Source organism: Colius striatus, chromosome 2 (genome assembly GCF_028858725.1).
Source record: "Colius striatus isolate bColStr4 chromosome 2, bColStr4.1.hap1, whole genome shotgun sequence".
NCBI lineage: Eukaryota > Metazoa > Chordata > Aves > Coliiformes > Coliidae > Colius > Colius striatus.
Window position 1 is genome coordinate 39,373,095 of NC_084760.1, and position 15,957 is coordinate 39,389,051.

General features: G+C 41.5%; 1 protein-coding gene and 1 long non-coding RNA gene across 2 annotated transcripts in view; one reads left to right on the forward strand and one right to left on the reverse strand.

Moving 5' to 3' along the window:
- The window catches only part of LOC133624937 (uncharacterized), a 34,845-nt gene extending 25,221 nt beyond the window's left edge, over positions 1–9,624 (reverse strand). Inside the window, exon 1 of the long non-coding RNA XR_009818201.1 lies at positions 9,505–9,624. This is a non-coding gene — a long non-coding RNA (uncharacterized LOC133624937). The remainder of the gene's footprint in view (positions 1–9,504) is intronic.
- A 400-nt stretch (positions 9,625–10,024) lies between these two features.
- Positions 10,025–15,957, forward strand: part of KLHL29 (kelch like family member 29) — a 411,312-nt gene continuing 405,379 nt past the window's right edge. Inside the window, exon 1 of the mRNA XM_061990887.1 lies at positions 10,025–10,275. The gene's annotated coding sequence lies outside the window, so the exon portion shown is untranslated. The remainder of the gene's footprint in view (positions 10,276–15,957) is intronic.

The following is a 15,957-nucleotide window of genomic DNA, read 5'->3' on the forward strand; positions in this document are numbered from 1 at the left end:
CTGACTGGGCTTTACATCTACATGTCTGCATTGCCAGACAGTAAGGTGGGTGTTCACAAAAATCATTGCGATGATTTCTGAAAATTGTTAGGATTAGTAACATAAAAGGCAGAGTCCTTGTGGAAAATAACTTATTACTAGACAAGTAAAAACACAGTTCTATATTATCTCTCTAAAACAGTGAGACTAGTATTAAACCAGTGTTTCAAGAAAGAAGGAAACTTAACATCTCTGAGATACTTATAAACACTATTTATGGAAATATTACTGTCTCTTCTTTTGGGATGAAAAACTCCCAGATAGGGCGATTCTGTCCAGTCACAATACACAAAGGATATAACGGAAAACACGAGTAGGACTAGTTTTTGGGAATGCTCACAGGCTTAACTTATTTGTTTATGATCCCCTGGAATACATCTGTGACCCCCAATACTCAAATAAGAAGGGTTTGAAGATGAAGAAAACTTGCATCCAAGTGATGGAAGGAGGGTATTCTCCTCTTCCTCTCTAAAAGGCTACAGGATTTATTGCACTGTATTGTGCCATTTCAAAATGGTTGTAAAAAGTCTGCCCTAGGGATAAAATCTGCTCACTTACTTTGTAGCAGTGCATCAGCTAATGAGCTCTTATTTGCCTTTCCAAATTAAATTATTCGTTACAGGTAGGAAGAATTTTGCAGTGCTGGGTTAAAAGTAATAAGAGGGGAAAAAAGGTACATTAGGCAGCTTTTCTATCCTGGTCTTGTTCAAAGGTGGTTTTTGTCTCTTTTTCTAACACAGAAGTATTAAACTCACAGATCAAGTAAAAGTTGCTGGCAAACTCTGAGGAAAGGTGCCCTTTTCTTTCACTGTCAGACAGCGGCGATGCTGCCGTTTGCCTCCGCCTCCAGTGGTTATGTCATCTCTGAGGTCAGTTTTCTGCTTCTTGAACATGGCTGTTTATGAAACATGAAATCAGCATCAACAGTCGGTAGCAACTTCAAGAAAGAAGCCTTGGGCTAACAAATAATAATTAAAAAAAAAATCCTCATTTTTGCCCACAATGAGAAAAATCTACAGAGCTGACACCCAAGGGCTTTCATTGCCTTCGGCATAGAAGGAAACCACATTTAGAGAGTACAGACTAAACACTTTCACTCACTGAGCTCATCATTTATTTCAGTGGCAGACATCCCTATGTGAGACAACCTCACCAGTCATCAATCCCTCTTTAGATTAAACATGAAAGGGGGTCTATCTCCCATTAGCACAGGGGAGATGTACTAATATGGCCCAAATTAATGTCCTAATCATTCCTTGACAGAACAGAATTTTAAATATCCCAACTCAATCACTCTAAAATCATACAGTCTGAGTCTGATCATTTGAAAACTAGTGTTGGTTATCAGGGATCTGAGATTTCAGCTGAATCACTCAGATTATCAGGCTCAACAATGCAAATTACACAGCGGCAGAGGGGAAAGGGAACAAAAGGGGGAAATCAGGGAACCTGGGTGAAAATCAAAACACAAGACAGTTCAGCCAAGCCCTGGCTTCTTCCCAGTTATTTAGTTACAGAACAACACTTTCCTCCAAGAGAGTGCTTGCAGAAAACACCATTTTTGCGCGTACTTGCTTGAACGCACATTCATATGGGTTTTTATTCTTAGTGTTTACTGGGGCCTTGGTTACATTCTCCAGCCAATTTACTCATATAATGTGTTTTTTAGTCCCTCTGGCTACCATAAAACAAAGCTTCAAAAGGGATAGGCAGGAAAAAAATTCCTCTTGCTAATGTTTTTCTCTCCTAAATACTGAGGAATTCTACTTCTCTGGCACCATTCTCACTATTTACATGTGTGTAGCTGTGTACATACCCCAGCTTACTAACCTGTGCTCTGCACAAGGGATATAACTGAACAGGGTTATTCATAACCTAACCCTCATACAGCTCAGCCAGTGCCAGGATTTTAGTCTATGCTCACGGGGCTGTGATTAGTCCTAGAGAACATTATGAAAATCAACCTGGCTAATTATTACTCCAAATAACCGAGAAAGGAATGCAATAGATTCTCCAAGAAACACTATAAGAGAATCAAGACTTAGGTGTTTGCATTTGTTTGTTTGTAAATGTTCTCATTAGCTCATCTGTAAGATTTAAGCTCCGTGCAAGAATTACCAGGGGAATTTCTATAGACTGTTCAATGAAAGAAGGCAGATACATCATCGTACCACTCCTTTTGGATACAAGCCTCTGAATTTTCAAATGCCAAATTTTGTTTTCAGAATGTTCATCACAATATTGTTAACCATACCCTTATTGACTATACAAACCATTTACAGAAAGTTTCACGGAGTTTAAAAACAGAGCTGAAAGCTTGATCTCCTATATATCTCAAAGCAATATGTTTTATCCCTATTTTAAACCCAAACATTAAATCACAGCAGTTTAGCTCGTGGGAAAGTAGATTTATGTATCAAAGAACCTGTCACTAATCTCAAGACCTCTGCAAAAGAATAAATGGACTAAATAAGAAAGATCTAGATGCAGAATTCCGGTATGCACGTTGTGCCTGATGTACTGGAGAAGCTGTGTAATCTTCAAGATCCCCGTCAATGTGACACTAGGCAAAAGTTATAATCAATATAACTATTGGAGTTAGATTGGCTGTAAATATAGAAAGAAAATACAGCATGTAGGCACTTATGATCAAGGAAAGGTGGCTTTGCACCAGTGGAGAATAGTGGCAAAAAGGTATCCACGGCCAGCCATTCATCTCTGATACTCCAGGGGAATGCAGAAAAATGAAACAACTCCTAATAACCAAGATATATGTGACCAATTTCATCCAAGAGAAAAAAATAAATCCTTCCTGGCAGTCTGCAAGACCTCACTGAAGCTACGAAAAAAGAGAATGATTATTTGATAATAATTATCCTCTTTTGAAACTGCAACTCTTATGAGGATGCTGAGAGCAACACCAGCAGCGCTGGTCCCCAGAGCCTTGCAAGGGACTGAGTAACAGGAGGAATAACAGGTTCTCAGACTGTGAGACAAGGAACTGCCACCGATCTCCTAACAAAGCTCCCACTCGCACATGCACAGAAAGATGTACAGATTTTTTTCCTCAAAGCAGATGAAAGCATGTATTTAAAAATACATATTTAACGTTCTCTTAAACATCTCTACCTGTGACAGCTTTCACAGGACAAACAGTTGTATTATTTAGGGCTCTGTGGGATAGGAAATAATATCTTCTTTTAAGGGTGGATTTGTCTAACTTAAGCTGGCAGCCACTGGGTCTTGTAATGCCTTTGTCAGGTAAATAAAGTGGTGACTCACTCTTGGATATCTTTTCCATGGGTCAGTACCTACCTGTGGTGACCAAGTCAGTTCTCAGCTTCTTCCCTGATGAGCTAAATAAGTTGAGCTGCTTATGCCTCATGTTGTCACGCTTGCTTTCTGAATCCTTTTTCATACCTTTCCTTTGAACTTCCCTTACTATTTCCACATTGCTTTTGAACTGTGAACACCAAAACTGGACACAGTTCCTAACAGTAGCCTTACCACTGTTGAGCATGCAGGCAACATCAAATCCTCTTATCTGCTTGATATTAGTCAGTTTTACATCTCAGTACTGCATTGGCCTTTTAGCTACAGAGTTACAGTGAGATTTCATATTGAGGTGCTTATCCAAAAAGAATCGTAAATATCTTTCAAAGTCCTTGCTCTCCAAAAGAGAGCCTCCTGGCCTGCATAGCCTCTTATCTTCATCCTTTATTACATTGCCTTGCACCTAGCTAAATGCAAACTCCTTGCTCTTTTTTTTTTTACCTGTTTGTTAAGCACTTTACGTCACTCAGGAATATCAATTTGGCTCTGTCACTTATTCTTCCATTTGTTCGCTGTTAAATCTCATTCCATATCATTTCTTTGACCAGTGATAGAGATGTTTGGGCTTTACTGAAAACTTGATTCCTAGAGGAATCCATGAGAAGAGTTTTATACAACATTTAGACCCTATGCAAACTATTAACCAAGTAAAAACTGAGAGCACCACTGCCATTTTCAACCTGACTTTTGCCGGGCATTAAGTAAAACGGAGGAAATCTTCTTGTTATAGTTAGAGCAATGAAGTCACCTGCTTCCAGGGTGCTGTGATACTGAACTACCCTAACACCTCTAATATACTGCAGGGACAATCCATTTGCCTCCAACAGTCACCTTATATGAAAACTTTGGAATAAATCAGCCCTTCTAAAATAGATGTTTATACGTATGTGAGGCCTCTGAGCGTTTCCAGGCTCCAAAGTATGCTTTCATGCCTGGCTCTACCTCAGATCCATCCCAAGGGAAGCCCCAGGGATCATCATTTGTGGGAGAACAAGTCCTATGAGGAGTGGCTGAGGGAGCTGAGTATGTTTAGCTGAGGGAAGAGGAGGCTGAGAGGAGATACGATTACTCTCTATAACTACCTGAAGGGAAATTCTAGTGAGGTGGGGGTTGATCTATTTTCTTCAGTAATGAATGGCAAGAAACAAGGAAATGGGTTCAAGTTGTGCCAAGGGAGGTTTAGGTTGGAGATTTGGAAGAACTTTTTCACCGAGAGGGTTATTAAATATTTGAACAGGCTGCCCCGGGAGGTGGTGGAGTCACCATCTCTAGAGATATTTAAAAGATGCACAGATGAAGTGCTGAGGGACATGGTTTACTTTAGCGTTGTGCTTAGTGTGAGGTTAGGGGTTGGATTCAATGATCTTAAAGGTCTTTTCCAATCATAATGACTCTATGATCAACTTCTCTCTATCAAGTTTCTTATGGATCTGATCAGCTCTGGTCAGTCTAGATAGAAGGAAAACAAAGACTGTGGGTGTAGTACCTGTCTGCATCTCACTCCAGAGCCTTGATATGGTTCTCCATAGGGTCGGTAGCAACTAATGGTTGCTAGTCTGTTGGCAATTAAGTCTTCCGGGAGGCTTCAGCCGCACCTACTTATCTCAGTTTCCTCTCTGTGAACCTACTTCTGGTCTTTCCACAGTCTGGTTTATGAGGTACTTAACATTTACAGGAAAATTCAGTATTTAATTAAGCTGAATTACATCCCAACATCGTGCTGAGATTGTTTTGGAGGCCATCTAAATATATAGAAAAAATATGTGTAGCTGCTCAAGCAAAATATTATAGCATAAATTTGGGTCCCTCTGTTAAATGACAGAATGGCAGCATCTCTTCTCCATACCCAGGGCATCACAACACTTTCACTCTGAGCTGAAATGAATTATTTGACAAGAATGGGGGGCATGATGTGCCTCCTAAAGGAAATGTGAGTCATTTATAATTTTTGTTCTCACTCTGTTCTAGTTATGCCACAGATGGCAGAAAATAGGAGTCAAACCAATTTAATACTGACATTCAGTTCAAAATGGCATGTATTTTAGTTTTTCTCGTATAATTATGAGGAATAGGTGGAAACATATTGTTACTGTTTTAGACAAACAAATCTAACAACCTGTCTCCCTCCAAAATTACCCTGAAAGTCCAACTCTTCCTTACATTCCCTTTCATAAATCAGTGTAGTGGAGTTACTTTGACAAAACTCAAGCAATTGATGCAATGACTTCAATGGCAATTAAAACACCTCTCCCTGTGACAGAGTAGGACTAGAGGTGACAGGAAATAAACAGAATCTTCATAAACTTTCAAATGTCACAACAAAAACTTGATTTTTTTCTGCTATCCCCAACCATGAGAAATTTTCACATAACTCAAGACAGAGCTCTAGACTCTGCCAATATAGTGAAATAGATCTTGCTTTTATTACTGTCCATCAGAAATCAAAGTCAAGACTCCAGCAGAATCCACTTCTGTCTTCTGGGGGAAGTTTTAGCAAATGATTCTGTCATAGCTAAGAGAAATCAACTCAATATACTGCTTGCTCTTAGAGGATCAGACTCATTCCCTTGACAAGCTAGAGACATGGAAGTTTTGGCTTACACATCTGAAGTCACAAAAACCAGGTCCAAGCAAATGACTTCATAACCTTTGCCCAGAGAGCCATGCATGTATTTGCAAACACTCAGTGATCAGATTAAAAAGCTAAATGCCTAACAAAAGCCTGAGAGTTGACATATAATCCTCTTGTGAAAAAATATAGGAAGAGTAAGGTCCAATATTAAGGAGATGATGATGTACCTTCCTCATTTCTTGGTAAAACAGTTTTAGTCCCTCTATAGGTTATAAACCAAACTGTGACCATTTGACACCCCTCTTTGTGTCTGAAGACTGACTCGTTTCACAAGAACAGTTGCCTGCCTTGATGACCACCCTATAAATGATGTGGAGGTGTGCTTGATTTGGGATGCACGAGGTAGACGATCCCTCTCTAACCAGCTCCCAGTGACAAGACACTGTACCTACCAGCTCTGCCTTCCCACCCCAGATACTAGCTTTGGTCACTCAGCAGAAAAGAGATTTGCTCAGGGTAGGAGGTGTTTCATTAAGCATGGTGTGTCCACAGAAGTCAGTATTTGTCACTAAATTCCACAGTTTAGCAGTTTTAATCCATCTTAAATTTATATTTTGGCAATTAACTCAAGGTGCACATCTTAAAATTATTTTAAATGTCTCTTCCTGCTTCCTTTGGAGATTATCTTTCTGCTAAAAGCTAAGGATAATTGTAACAGATACATACAGATGAATGCTAGAAGTACCAGCAAACAGTCTTTACACTTCAAATAAATAAAAATACATGACTGGAAAAGAGCTGAGATATCTTCCTCATCTCCACTGACTTTTTCAGAACCCTTCAACCCTGGAAATGTACTAAACATCAATGACTATATTTTCTAGATACTCTACCATATCTATTACCATTTTCAGGCAACAGAAAATTAAACCATTGACATTGGCATCCAAGTTGTAAACCTGTAATTAAGGAGATCTTCACTAGGTTAAAGCAGGAGTCAAACGCTCCAGCTAAAAGTTTGGGTAGCAGACATTTACCATTGGCTATGGCTTAGAAGAATCTCACACAACAATTTCGGAGATGACATTTCACTACCTCTGAAATGGCTCAACCTGCATCAAAAAGTAATAAATTTTTATTAACAATTTAAATAATCATATTTTAAATCCATTAAAGTAAATTAGAATTTCACTCCCTGGTATACATCCAAACATTGGAGATAAATATTTCCCCCTTACTTTGTAGTAAACTTTATGGGAAGCCCTTTGCAAAATCCCGGTACCTGATTACAATGTTGGTCCCTGCAATATGCTCACAGCTAATCTAATGTCATTGCCATCAAATACTTTTCAGACTAAAACGAAATCTTCAATAAGGTGAATAGATCTGCGTGTCTTCTAATATTTTATCACAGGGTGGACTTGATGCTCTGACAATTCAAGATGCCATTAGTTTCGATATGATCAGCAAAGACAGGGGAAGTTGTATTATTCTCATTCTAATACATGTCTTGTAACATAATGATCTATCACTAAAAGAGGAAATCTCTTCTTTCAGTGGAGCAAGCTTTACCAGCCACCAAAGTATTGCAGGCTATCAGCTGCTTAATCCAAAATCAGGATTCTCACAAACAATCCTCAGCCTGTCAAGTACAACCCATCCAAATAAAACCCTTACCACAAAGTATTTGTTTTTCTGTAAATAGATCTTCAGTTTTGCTAGCACTTTAAGGATCTATATTTTTAGTGCTGTTATCTGAACTAGATTTACCTCCCTTAAAACAGGCACTGAATGAGAGGACAGGATTTCCCGAACACTGAGAAAGGATGCGAGTGACAGTGCATCGTTCCCAGTGCCAGAAATAGCGTGCCAAGCACAGAGGAATTTCTCAAGACTCAGGTATTAACCTTGGTTTTTAAAAACTTCTTCTTAATTACCGAGGTTACTAAGATAAAAAAAATCAAGAATATTAATGTAGAATACAGTATTTGATGTAATCATATGCTTATTCTTCATGAATTGTGGCTCAAATTCTGAGTTAAATGGGTTTATAGCTAGACTAAAGTCACTGAGGATCAAGAAATTCTTTGAAATTTGCTACCTGTAAGTGAAATCAGAATCTGACCCCATGTCAGCATTTGTAAATCGAGTATTTAGAAAAATGTGAAGGCAAAACTGAGGTCAAGATTTGAACTCTATCTTCCTGAAGTGAAAGAGTATGCAAGTACCTTCCTAAAATGAAAAACACAGAAAATTATCAGTATAATAGACCTATAGAGCTTCATAGCTTAAAAGTGCTGTCCAAATATTAGCTAAATCCTTACTATAAACCTGTGAGGCAGATAAGATGGAAGCACTTACGCTAAAAATAAATAAAACCTAGAACTGTCTCATATAACTGTAAGATTTTATTAAAAATAAACAGGGCTGGTTGGTATCCTTAACCTCAAGGTCACGAAACAAAGTACTAGGCGCTAGAGGATAGCAGCAGAAGCCAGTACTTCAAAATCACTGTGTCTAATTAAGGATTCCAAAGAATCTCTGCTTTATGCTCTCTCCTGTCTCAAAGCATTCGCTGCGTGAACATTCAAATGCCACCAGGAGACTGACATGCTACTTGTTAGGTCAACAGTCCCATTGAGACTCCTTCTCATCGGCTTCGTCAGATTCTGGGTCAACTAGATATGCTGGGCAAATAACACTGCACCAGGGCAAATAACACCGACTGGGGCTCTTGTGTTTAAAAGGGAGAAAACTAAGGGAAAAAACCCCCAAAGCTGAGTGGAAATCAGAAGAGTGAGTCCTCTGTGTGCTTGCTAAGTAATTCAGATTTAAACTGTTCTGAACTTCTGACCCTCACACTCCACTGCGATGTACAGGACTAGAGGTTTCAATGTTGATCCACAATACAGTAACGACAAAAATGTACGGAGCCTTTCTGGTTCAGAGTGAGGCCATATTCTGCTAAAAGCATTCTAATATTAACGATGATGACTGGTTCTAGAAATGTTTTAGTCCACTGCAAGAAGGTATCATCATTTGTTTGTGAGGCTGGGAAGAGAGAAAATGAAGTCACCCTCTTACTGCTGCACCCTGCTTCCTCCCAGGTGTCAGGCACTATGAGTCCCTTTTTCAATAAAAACATGCATTTGCCTATTTCTGCGGGTTGCGTGCTTCCCTCCCTTCCCTTCGCTTTGCTCAGCTGTCATTTGGCACCACTGCCTCACTTTCAACACGTTAGAGCATCTATTTCTCCACGATGCATTTTTAACTGGCAAACTAAGGAGAAAAGAATTTGATTAAGCTTATTTTTATGCTTACAGGAAATATAAAAGACAAAGTGTTCTATGTTTAAACCTACAGCATATGCAGCTTGTGTGAACATCAGAAGGATCTCTATAAAGCAGCACACGCAGATATCAAATTATAGAGAACAGAGAGACAGATGCAGATTTCCACGCGTAAAATCTGTAGTGAGTCCAAGTACGATGAATATTTAAAAAAAAAAAAAAGAAAAAAGGAAAAAAAAAAGAGTGGTGTCGGGAGAGAATCGTACCAACCTATTCAAACAGTCCTGTGGACTTCAAGAGGCTCCGGATCACGCCCCCGGAGACAGATGATTTAATAAAGCGGGGTAATATTTCTTTTCAACTACACGTTACTTTTGAAGACAGCCGGGAGACCGGTGACCTTTTCGGAAACGCGCTATCCCGCCGCACGTCCTTGCCGCCAGCCGCGGGGGAGCGCTCGGCGCACAGCTGCGCGCTCCGGGGCGGCGGCTCCGCGCCCGCGCCCGCGCCCGCACCCTCACCCACACCAGCAACAGCATCCGCGGTGGGGGCAGCGCGGTCCGGTGGGGCGGCCTCGCGGGAACCGGCCGGCGGCCGCGGAGGCGGCGGAGGCAACGGCGGGGCCGGGGCCGGGGCAGCCTCCCGCGGGGGCGGCCCGGGGCGGGGCGGCGCGGCGGGCGGGGCGGCCCGGGCACCCCCGCCTCCCGCCGCCGCCGCGATTGGCCCGGCCCGCCCCTCGCCCCGGCGCCCAGGCCGCCTCCCTCCCCGGCTAAAGCGGGCAGTAGGTGAGGGGCAGGCGGCCAGACGGGAGCATGGTCGCGGCTCCGCAGCAGCCTCCGCCGCGCCGCGCCCCCCTGCCCGGCCTCCAGCGTGGCTCCCGGCACCCGCAGCCGCGCGGGGCTCTGCGTTAGCGGCGGAGGCTGCGATGCACAAGCCGCCGCCGCAGCCGCCTCCCGCCGCCGCGCATCCTCCCGCCGCCTGAGGACGCGGCCACGCACCCGCGCTGCTGGCCCAGAGCCGCCTGCGCCCCCGCGGAGGGAGGTAAGCGGCGCGGCGGCTGCGCGCCCGCGGAGCTCCCCGCCGCCGCCAGCCGCGCCGGGTATCGCCGGGCTGGTGGCTGCCCTGCGCCTGCGCTCGTTGTCCGCATTAAAAACTTCCTGCGTGCCTCCTGCTGCCTGGGGGGTGCTGTGCGGGGAGCCTCCGGGGGATAATTATCTTATTATGATGATTAGCTTTTTTTTCCAGGATTTTTTTCTTTTTTTCTCTTGATGGGAGGGGGGTTTCCACCTCGTTGCGCACCCACAACTTCAGGCGCTCGCCCGCGCCGTGGCGAGGAGCGGGGTCGGCCGCGCACCCCCTCACTCCCCTACCCCCCTCCGTCGTCCTCCCAAGCCCCATGGGGGGCTGCTGTGTCCCCATGGGCTCGTACTCCTCCTGGGGGTTGCTGTCCTGGTGTATTCCCCCTTTCCACCCCGAGCTCGCACCTGGAACCCCCCCAAAACTGCTTGGGAACGGCTCGGCGCGCACCCCGGCAGGCAACCTTTTTTTCCTCCCTGCCCTCCTCCCCAAATGTCTCTGCTAGCCCCGTCGTCTCCCGGCATCTGGAATACATTTCCATTCCCTCGCTTTTTTTTCTCGCCATCCCCACGCGTGATGTGTACGAGGAACTTCTCGGCACAATACTGCTTTAATACGGTTTTTAAAAAAAAAAACCCACCAAAAATCCAAACGCATTTCCCACACCGTGCCTTGCCACGCCGTATGACATTCCTCGCCGGTGTGAGGTTTTGTTTGGCTGCTGCTGGGGTTTTCTATGGATGCTTTTGGGGGGGGGGGGGGGCAGTTGTTTTCTTTTAACTTATGTTTCAGCCGAAGTGTTGTCTGGTGCAGTTAGGAGCACAGAGACGCATCCTCTGGGTACCTGCCTTTGGAAGATCTCGCTTAGGATGGGAGGAAAAAAACTACTTTTATTTTTTTTTCACATTGAGTGGATGTGACTAGCTGTCCTTGTCGTTTGAGGATGTGGGTCTGTGGTCCCCCGGATTTAGGGTTCATGTTCCTTTGCTACCCCGGAGGGGGGAGAAAGGTCTGAGGAAGGGAGTTCTAGGGGCTGGATGGTGGTGTTTTTCATATGCTTCATAAATAGTGTGTGCTCATGGTCTCAACGATTATTTTTTTTTCTCCTTTTTCTGGCTTCATTTATTAAACTGGAAATGTTCCTGGATTTATCTTCCCATCACCACCAAAAATTACATAGCCCTGGTCATGTAGCTGACTGCTTATCTTTTGTTTATTATATATGAAAACTGTTTAGAAAAAAATACAGCATGCCGGAAACTAGATTAAGGGGATTTAATCACTTTTCCATCAATGAAGGGAAAAGACATGAATGTTTGCTGCAGGCTTATTTCTTTTAATGGAAGATTATATAGAGCATATTTCTGATAAATGAAGAAAGTTTCTTTTTCCCGATATTCTTTAAAACAACTAAGTGTGTGTGTACATGTAGGCACATGTGAGTCGTGCACTGATTTAAACACACTTATCATGCTATCCTGCTATCCTTTTGAGGTCAATTTTGAGGTACTTAAAAACCAAACTACCATAGCTTTAAGGTGACTGCAGATAACAGTATTACTGTCTCTTGTAATTAGTAATCTCCTGAAACTTTAAATCCTCCTTGGTAGATATGATCTGTGTGAGAGAAAGAATAGTATTCCAGCAAGCTTGATTCTTTTTACCATTTCTTTTGCCTCTAAAACAAAGCAACACTGTATCTTTTTCTTATTGTTGTATTCTGGTTTAAACTGCTAATGGCTTTATTTTTTTACTCATGTAGAGAAAAATAAAGTACAGCTGTATTTTACACTGACATTTATCTGTGTCAAACTTCAGTTATGCTCAGGAGATTGTTTAATCTTCTTTGAATAATTTTGTTTCTTTGTTCTTATAAGCTCTCCTCATTGTTTGTATTTATGGAAGTTTTCTTCAGTTTGAGATGAAATATGGGAGCTATGCAAATAATTTAGTGACCTGTCCAGAATAAGACTTAGGCTACACATTTAAGCTATGTCTTTCATTGCCTCACTTCATATAGATCTTTCTTCCTGTAACATCTGTTTTGATATTTCCTAATAGAAGCTGAATAACGCCTGTGTTACTTTAATTTAAAATGAGTTTGGTGTTTGAGGTACTACCTCTTTTACAGTACAAGAGTATCCTTGTGATTTACTTAAGTCAAAAAATATGCAGTCACCCCAACTAGTTGTCTAGTAAGTAATGACCAGTAACACTTAATTTGGGTGAATTTTTGTTCCTGTTCGTTTAGCTTCCTGTAGAGGGTCTTAAATGAACTCCAAAATACATACCGGGTGCTTGGTCTCAAACTGCCTGACTTTCCTGGATATGTTGTCTCTAGTAGCTCATGAAATGTGTGCACGGTGTGTCAACCTTTCCCTTAACAACAAAACCTAGGAGCAAATGTTCAGTGTGAATTATATTACTGAAATAAAATATTCTATAGTTGTCATGGTTACAAATAGAGACAGGGTTACTGGTTTTCATCTGCATGCTGGGGAGGGGGAATCTAGTTTTGTCACTTCTTAATTACATTTCTAATGAGTGATGGTCATACTTCAAGTAACCAATATATTAGATACATGGCACAGTGAATTAGATTTTGTCAAAGTCTTGCTGAAACGAAACAAAAAGTGGTGGTCTGCAGGAGCAAACCCTTTCTTCATTTGTTTTTTCGAAGCAGAAATCTTGAGGGAGGAAAGTAACCATCTCTGTTTTGTCTCTTCTGGATTAGCATGCTGCCAGGGTTATTGCTTTTCTTCTTCAAACAATAATAAAAAGTATATAGTGCGTATGCTGACTGGAAATCCTCTCAATGAAGGCAGAGGAAGACATGGATCTAGAAATTAGATATGATTTTTGTGTTTACCACTTTTAGTGCCTGTTTGTGAGGAGAACTTATTATCCCCAGGTTTGCTGTGCTCATCTCTCCAGTGATAACTGCTTCGTTGCTGTATGTCCTCCTTCTCCTGGGTTGCGATCCACTGTTTCTCTTAGTGCAGTGTTGAAATGGAGTGACTCTAACGGCCACCAGAATTAGGGCCTTGACTATTTGCAGTTGTTGGTGCCCATCCTGATGCTGTTTCTGTCATGCTCATCTACAATTTGGTCTTGTCCATACCTACTTGTTTTCTTAACCTTTTAATATAGTTCCAAAAACCAACAGACTCCCTTCTTCTGAAACACGGCAAAAAAAAAAAAGAGAGAATCAAGACTGGGGGGACCTTGATTTAGTATGTATGTTTTTATTTTATTTTCCTTTATCTTTCTTTCTATGTGGAGCCTCTGTGTCCAGTCGTGGAAACTCACATATGGCTTTAGTGGGGGGGGAAAAGTATCCCTGGATCTGTTAGTGGGGAGAGGAATTCCAGCCTGTCCTGTCTTAACCCGTATGCATTCCATTATATCGCAGTTGTGGGATTTATTATTCAGTTGTGAGACTGATCTGGATATTTTTGTTGCACTTTAAAGTTTTGAGATCTCTTCAATATTTTTGTGGTGGTGTGGGTTTTTTTTGTAACATTCCTTCTTTGACTTTAGATTGAGCATAGCATTACTTGGATTCTTAGTGTCTTGTCCATGAACTCCAGTGATGCACTCGAATTTGCTGCCATAGGCTACCGACTCAAAGAACCCAGGCACCTGAAGGCCTGATCCTAGAGCTGCTCTGCTTGCAGAGCAGCAACTTCATAGTGCCCCACAGAGGTCTACGTCTCTTTCAGATCATTAATTCTTTGTGCTGCAATCAGGTTTTTAGCTGGCTAAAATCTCAGCATGGGTTAGTGACATACTTGGACCTTCAGCTCTTGCCCTCCTGCCCCGCCCCGATCTTCTGCTTTGTGATACTTCACCTCACATTGTGCTGATTCAATAACCTTAAATATGACACAATATCATTAGAATCTGTGGTTTATTTATATATCTAAACTTTTTAAATAATCTCTCCATGGAGGAAATAATGTATAAATACCTATATCTTAAAGCCCAGAAACATAGAAATTCGATAACTTGAATATACTTGTGGGCACTTGAAATTATTATATTAACCCTCTGTCACATTTCTTTTAAATTTCCCTTCTAGCTTTTTTTCCGTTCTAGTTTTTTCACTTCTAGCTCACTCACAGGGAGAGCAGGGTTTTAGTATCCCTTAATGCATTTAACTCTCTTATAAAGTTACCTGTAGGATGATAGAGCTCCTATGCAAAGGCTGAAGACTGCCTTCTCAAGAAGTAACCTGCCAAATGCAGCGCCAAGCGTGAGGCTGTATGAAATGTAAACAGCTTTGACATGCTTCTGTCGCTTCTATGTTTCCTTTGTTACCAGAAGTACAAAGAACTCTTCCTCATCTATAAAGGAAGAGATTAAAAGGAAATAAATTAGAAATCTCTTATGGGAATGCCTTTCTCTCAAATTTTTAGAAGTCCACACACTTCACAGGGTATGGATACATGCTCTTTACCCATTATGGTTAAATCACAGCTGAACAGACCTGGTACAAGAGGTGCCCCAAGAAGCCGCCTAGGTGCTGTTGTTATGCAGCCAGTTACCTCTCTGCTGTCTTGACCATCTGATAAATGACAGTAACTGAATTCCTAGTCACGCTCTTCCATAAATAATTTTATGTTGTAGATTAGAATACCTGGACCATGGGACCATTTTATGTAATTCTTATGTGCTGCTTTTTTTAACCTGTAATGCTTAGATATAGGTTTTCAAATATTCTCAGTGTGGATTTTTGCCATAACAGAAAAATACAGAATTTTTTTGGTGGCCTTAAACTTAAGGTAGTAATACTGACTTCACGGAAACAATCTACTTGAACTACAGACAAAGCCTTATTTTAAAATGAATTCAGCATTCTGTTCACAGTGTCTAGGGATTTTTTTATTCCCTTCCATCCACTACAATATGCTCCATGTCATGTGATAGAGAGTGCTAGAAGTTATGTTCAGCTTTGGTTTGGCTTACTGGAAGACTTGAATGCACAGTTCCTAGGTTTGTCTCCAGTTTTAGGACTCTATGTAAATATAGGTAATAGGCAACTTGAGAAAAACAGACTGTTTCTAGGGACATGTTTTGGAACTCATTCAGTGCAGCAGTTTGCAAGAAAATCTGCCACCAATACAATTCTTTTCTAACGTTGCTATTAGCTAGAAGCTTAACTGTACATGCAGAAGAAGAGGGTTTTTTTGGTTTTTTTTTCCTGTTAGTGTAGTTGAGAGATACTGTGAAGAACCCCTCAAGTTTGTACAGTTATGAAGCAATAATGGTGTCTTGCAGAAGGTCTCCAACACAAGATGTGCCTAATTGGTTGAGCTGGACTTTATTAGTACATCTCTTTATATTTTTGAACACTGAGAGAGACTCATTATGAGTCCTCACTATTTTTTCAGAAACAACAACAAACCCCAAAACTATGATTTGCATGACAAATACAGACAGTAGAAATCCTGGATTTAGACTGTGATTTAAGAGCTTTTGCTTCAGACACTTCTTAAAGTCCATGCTGATGAGTAATTAATATTTAAATCAGATAATTCTGTACTGAGATATGTTTTGTCAGACCTTGTTGTAGGATTTTAGGGGGTTTTTTTTGTCAGCAAAAGCAATGCTGGGGGATTGGCAGATTGCAGCATGCTGTTAACT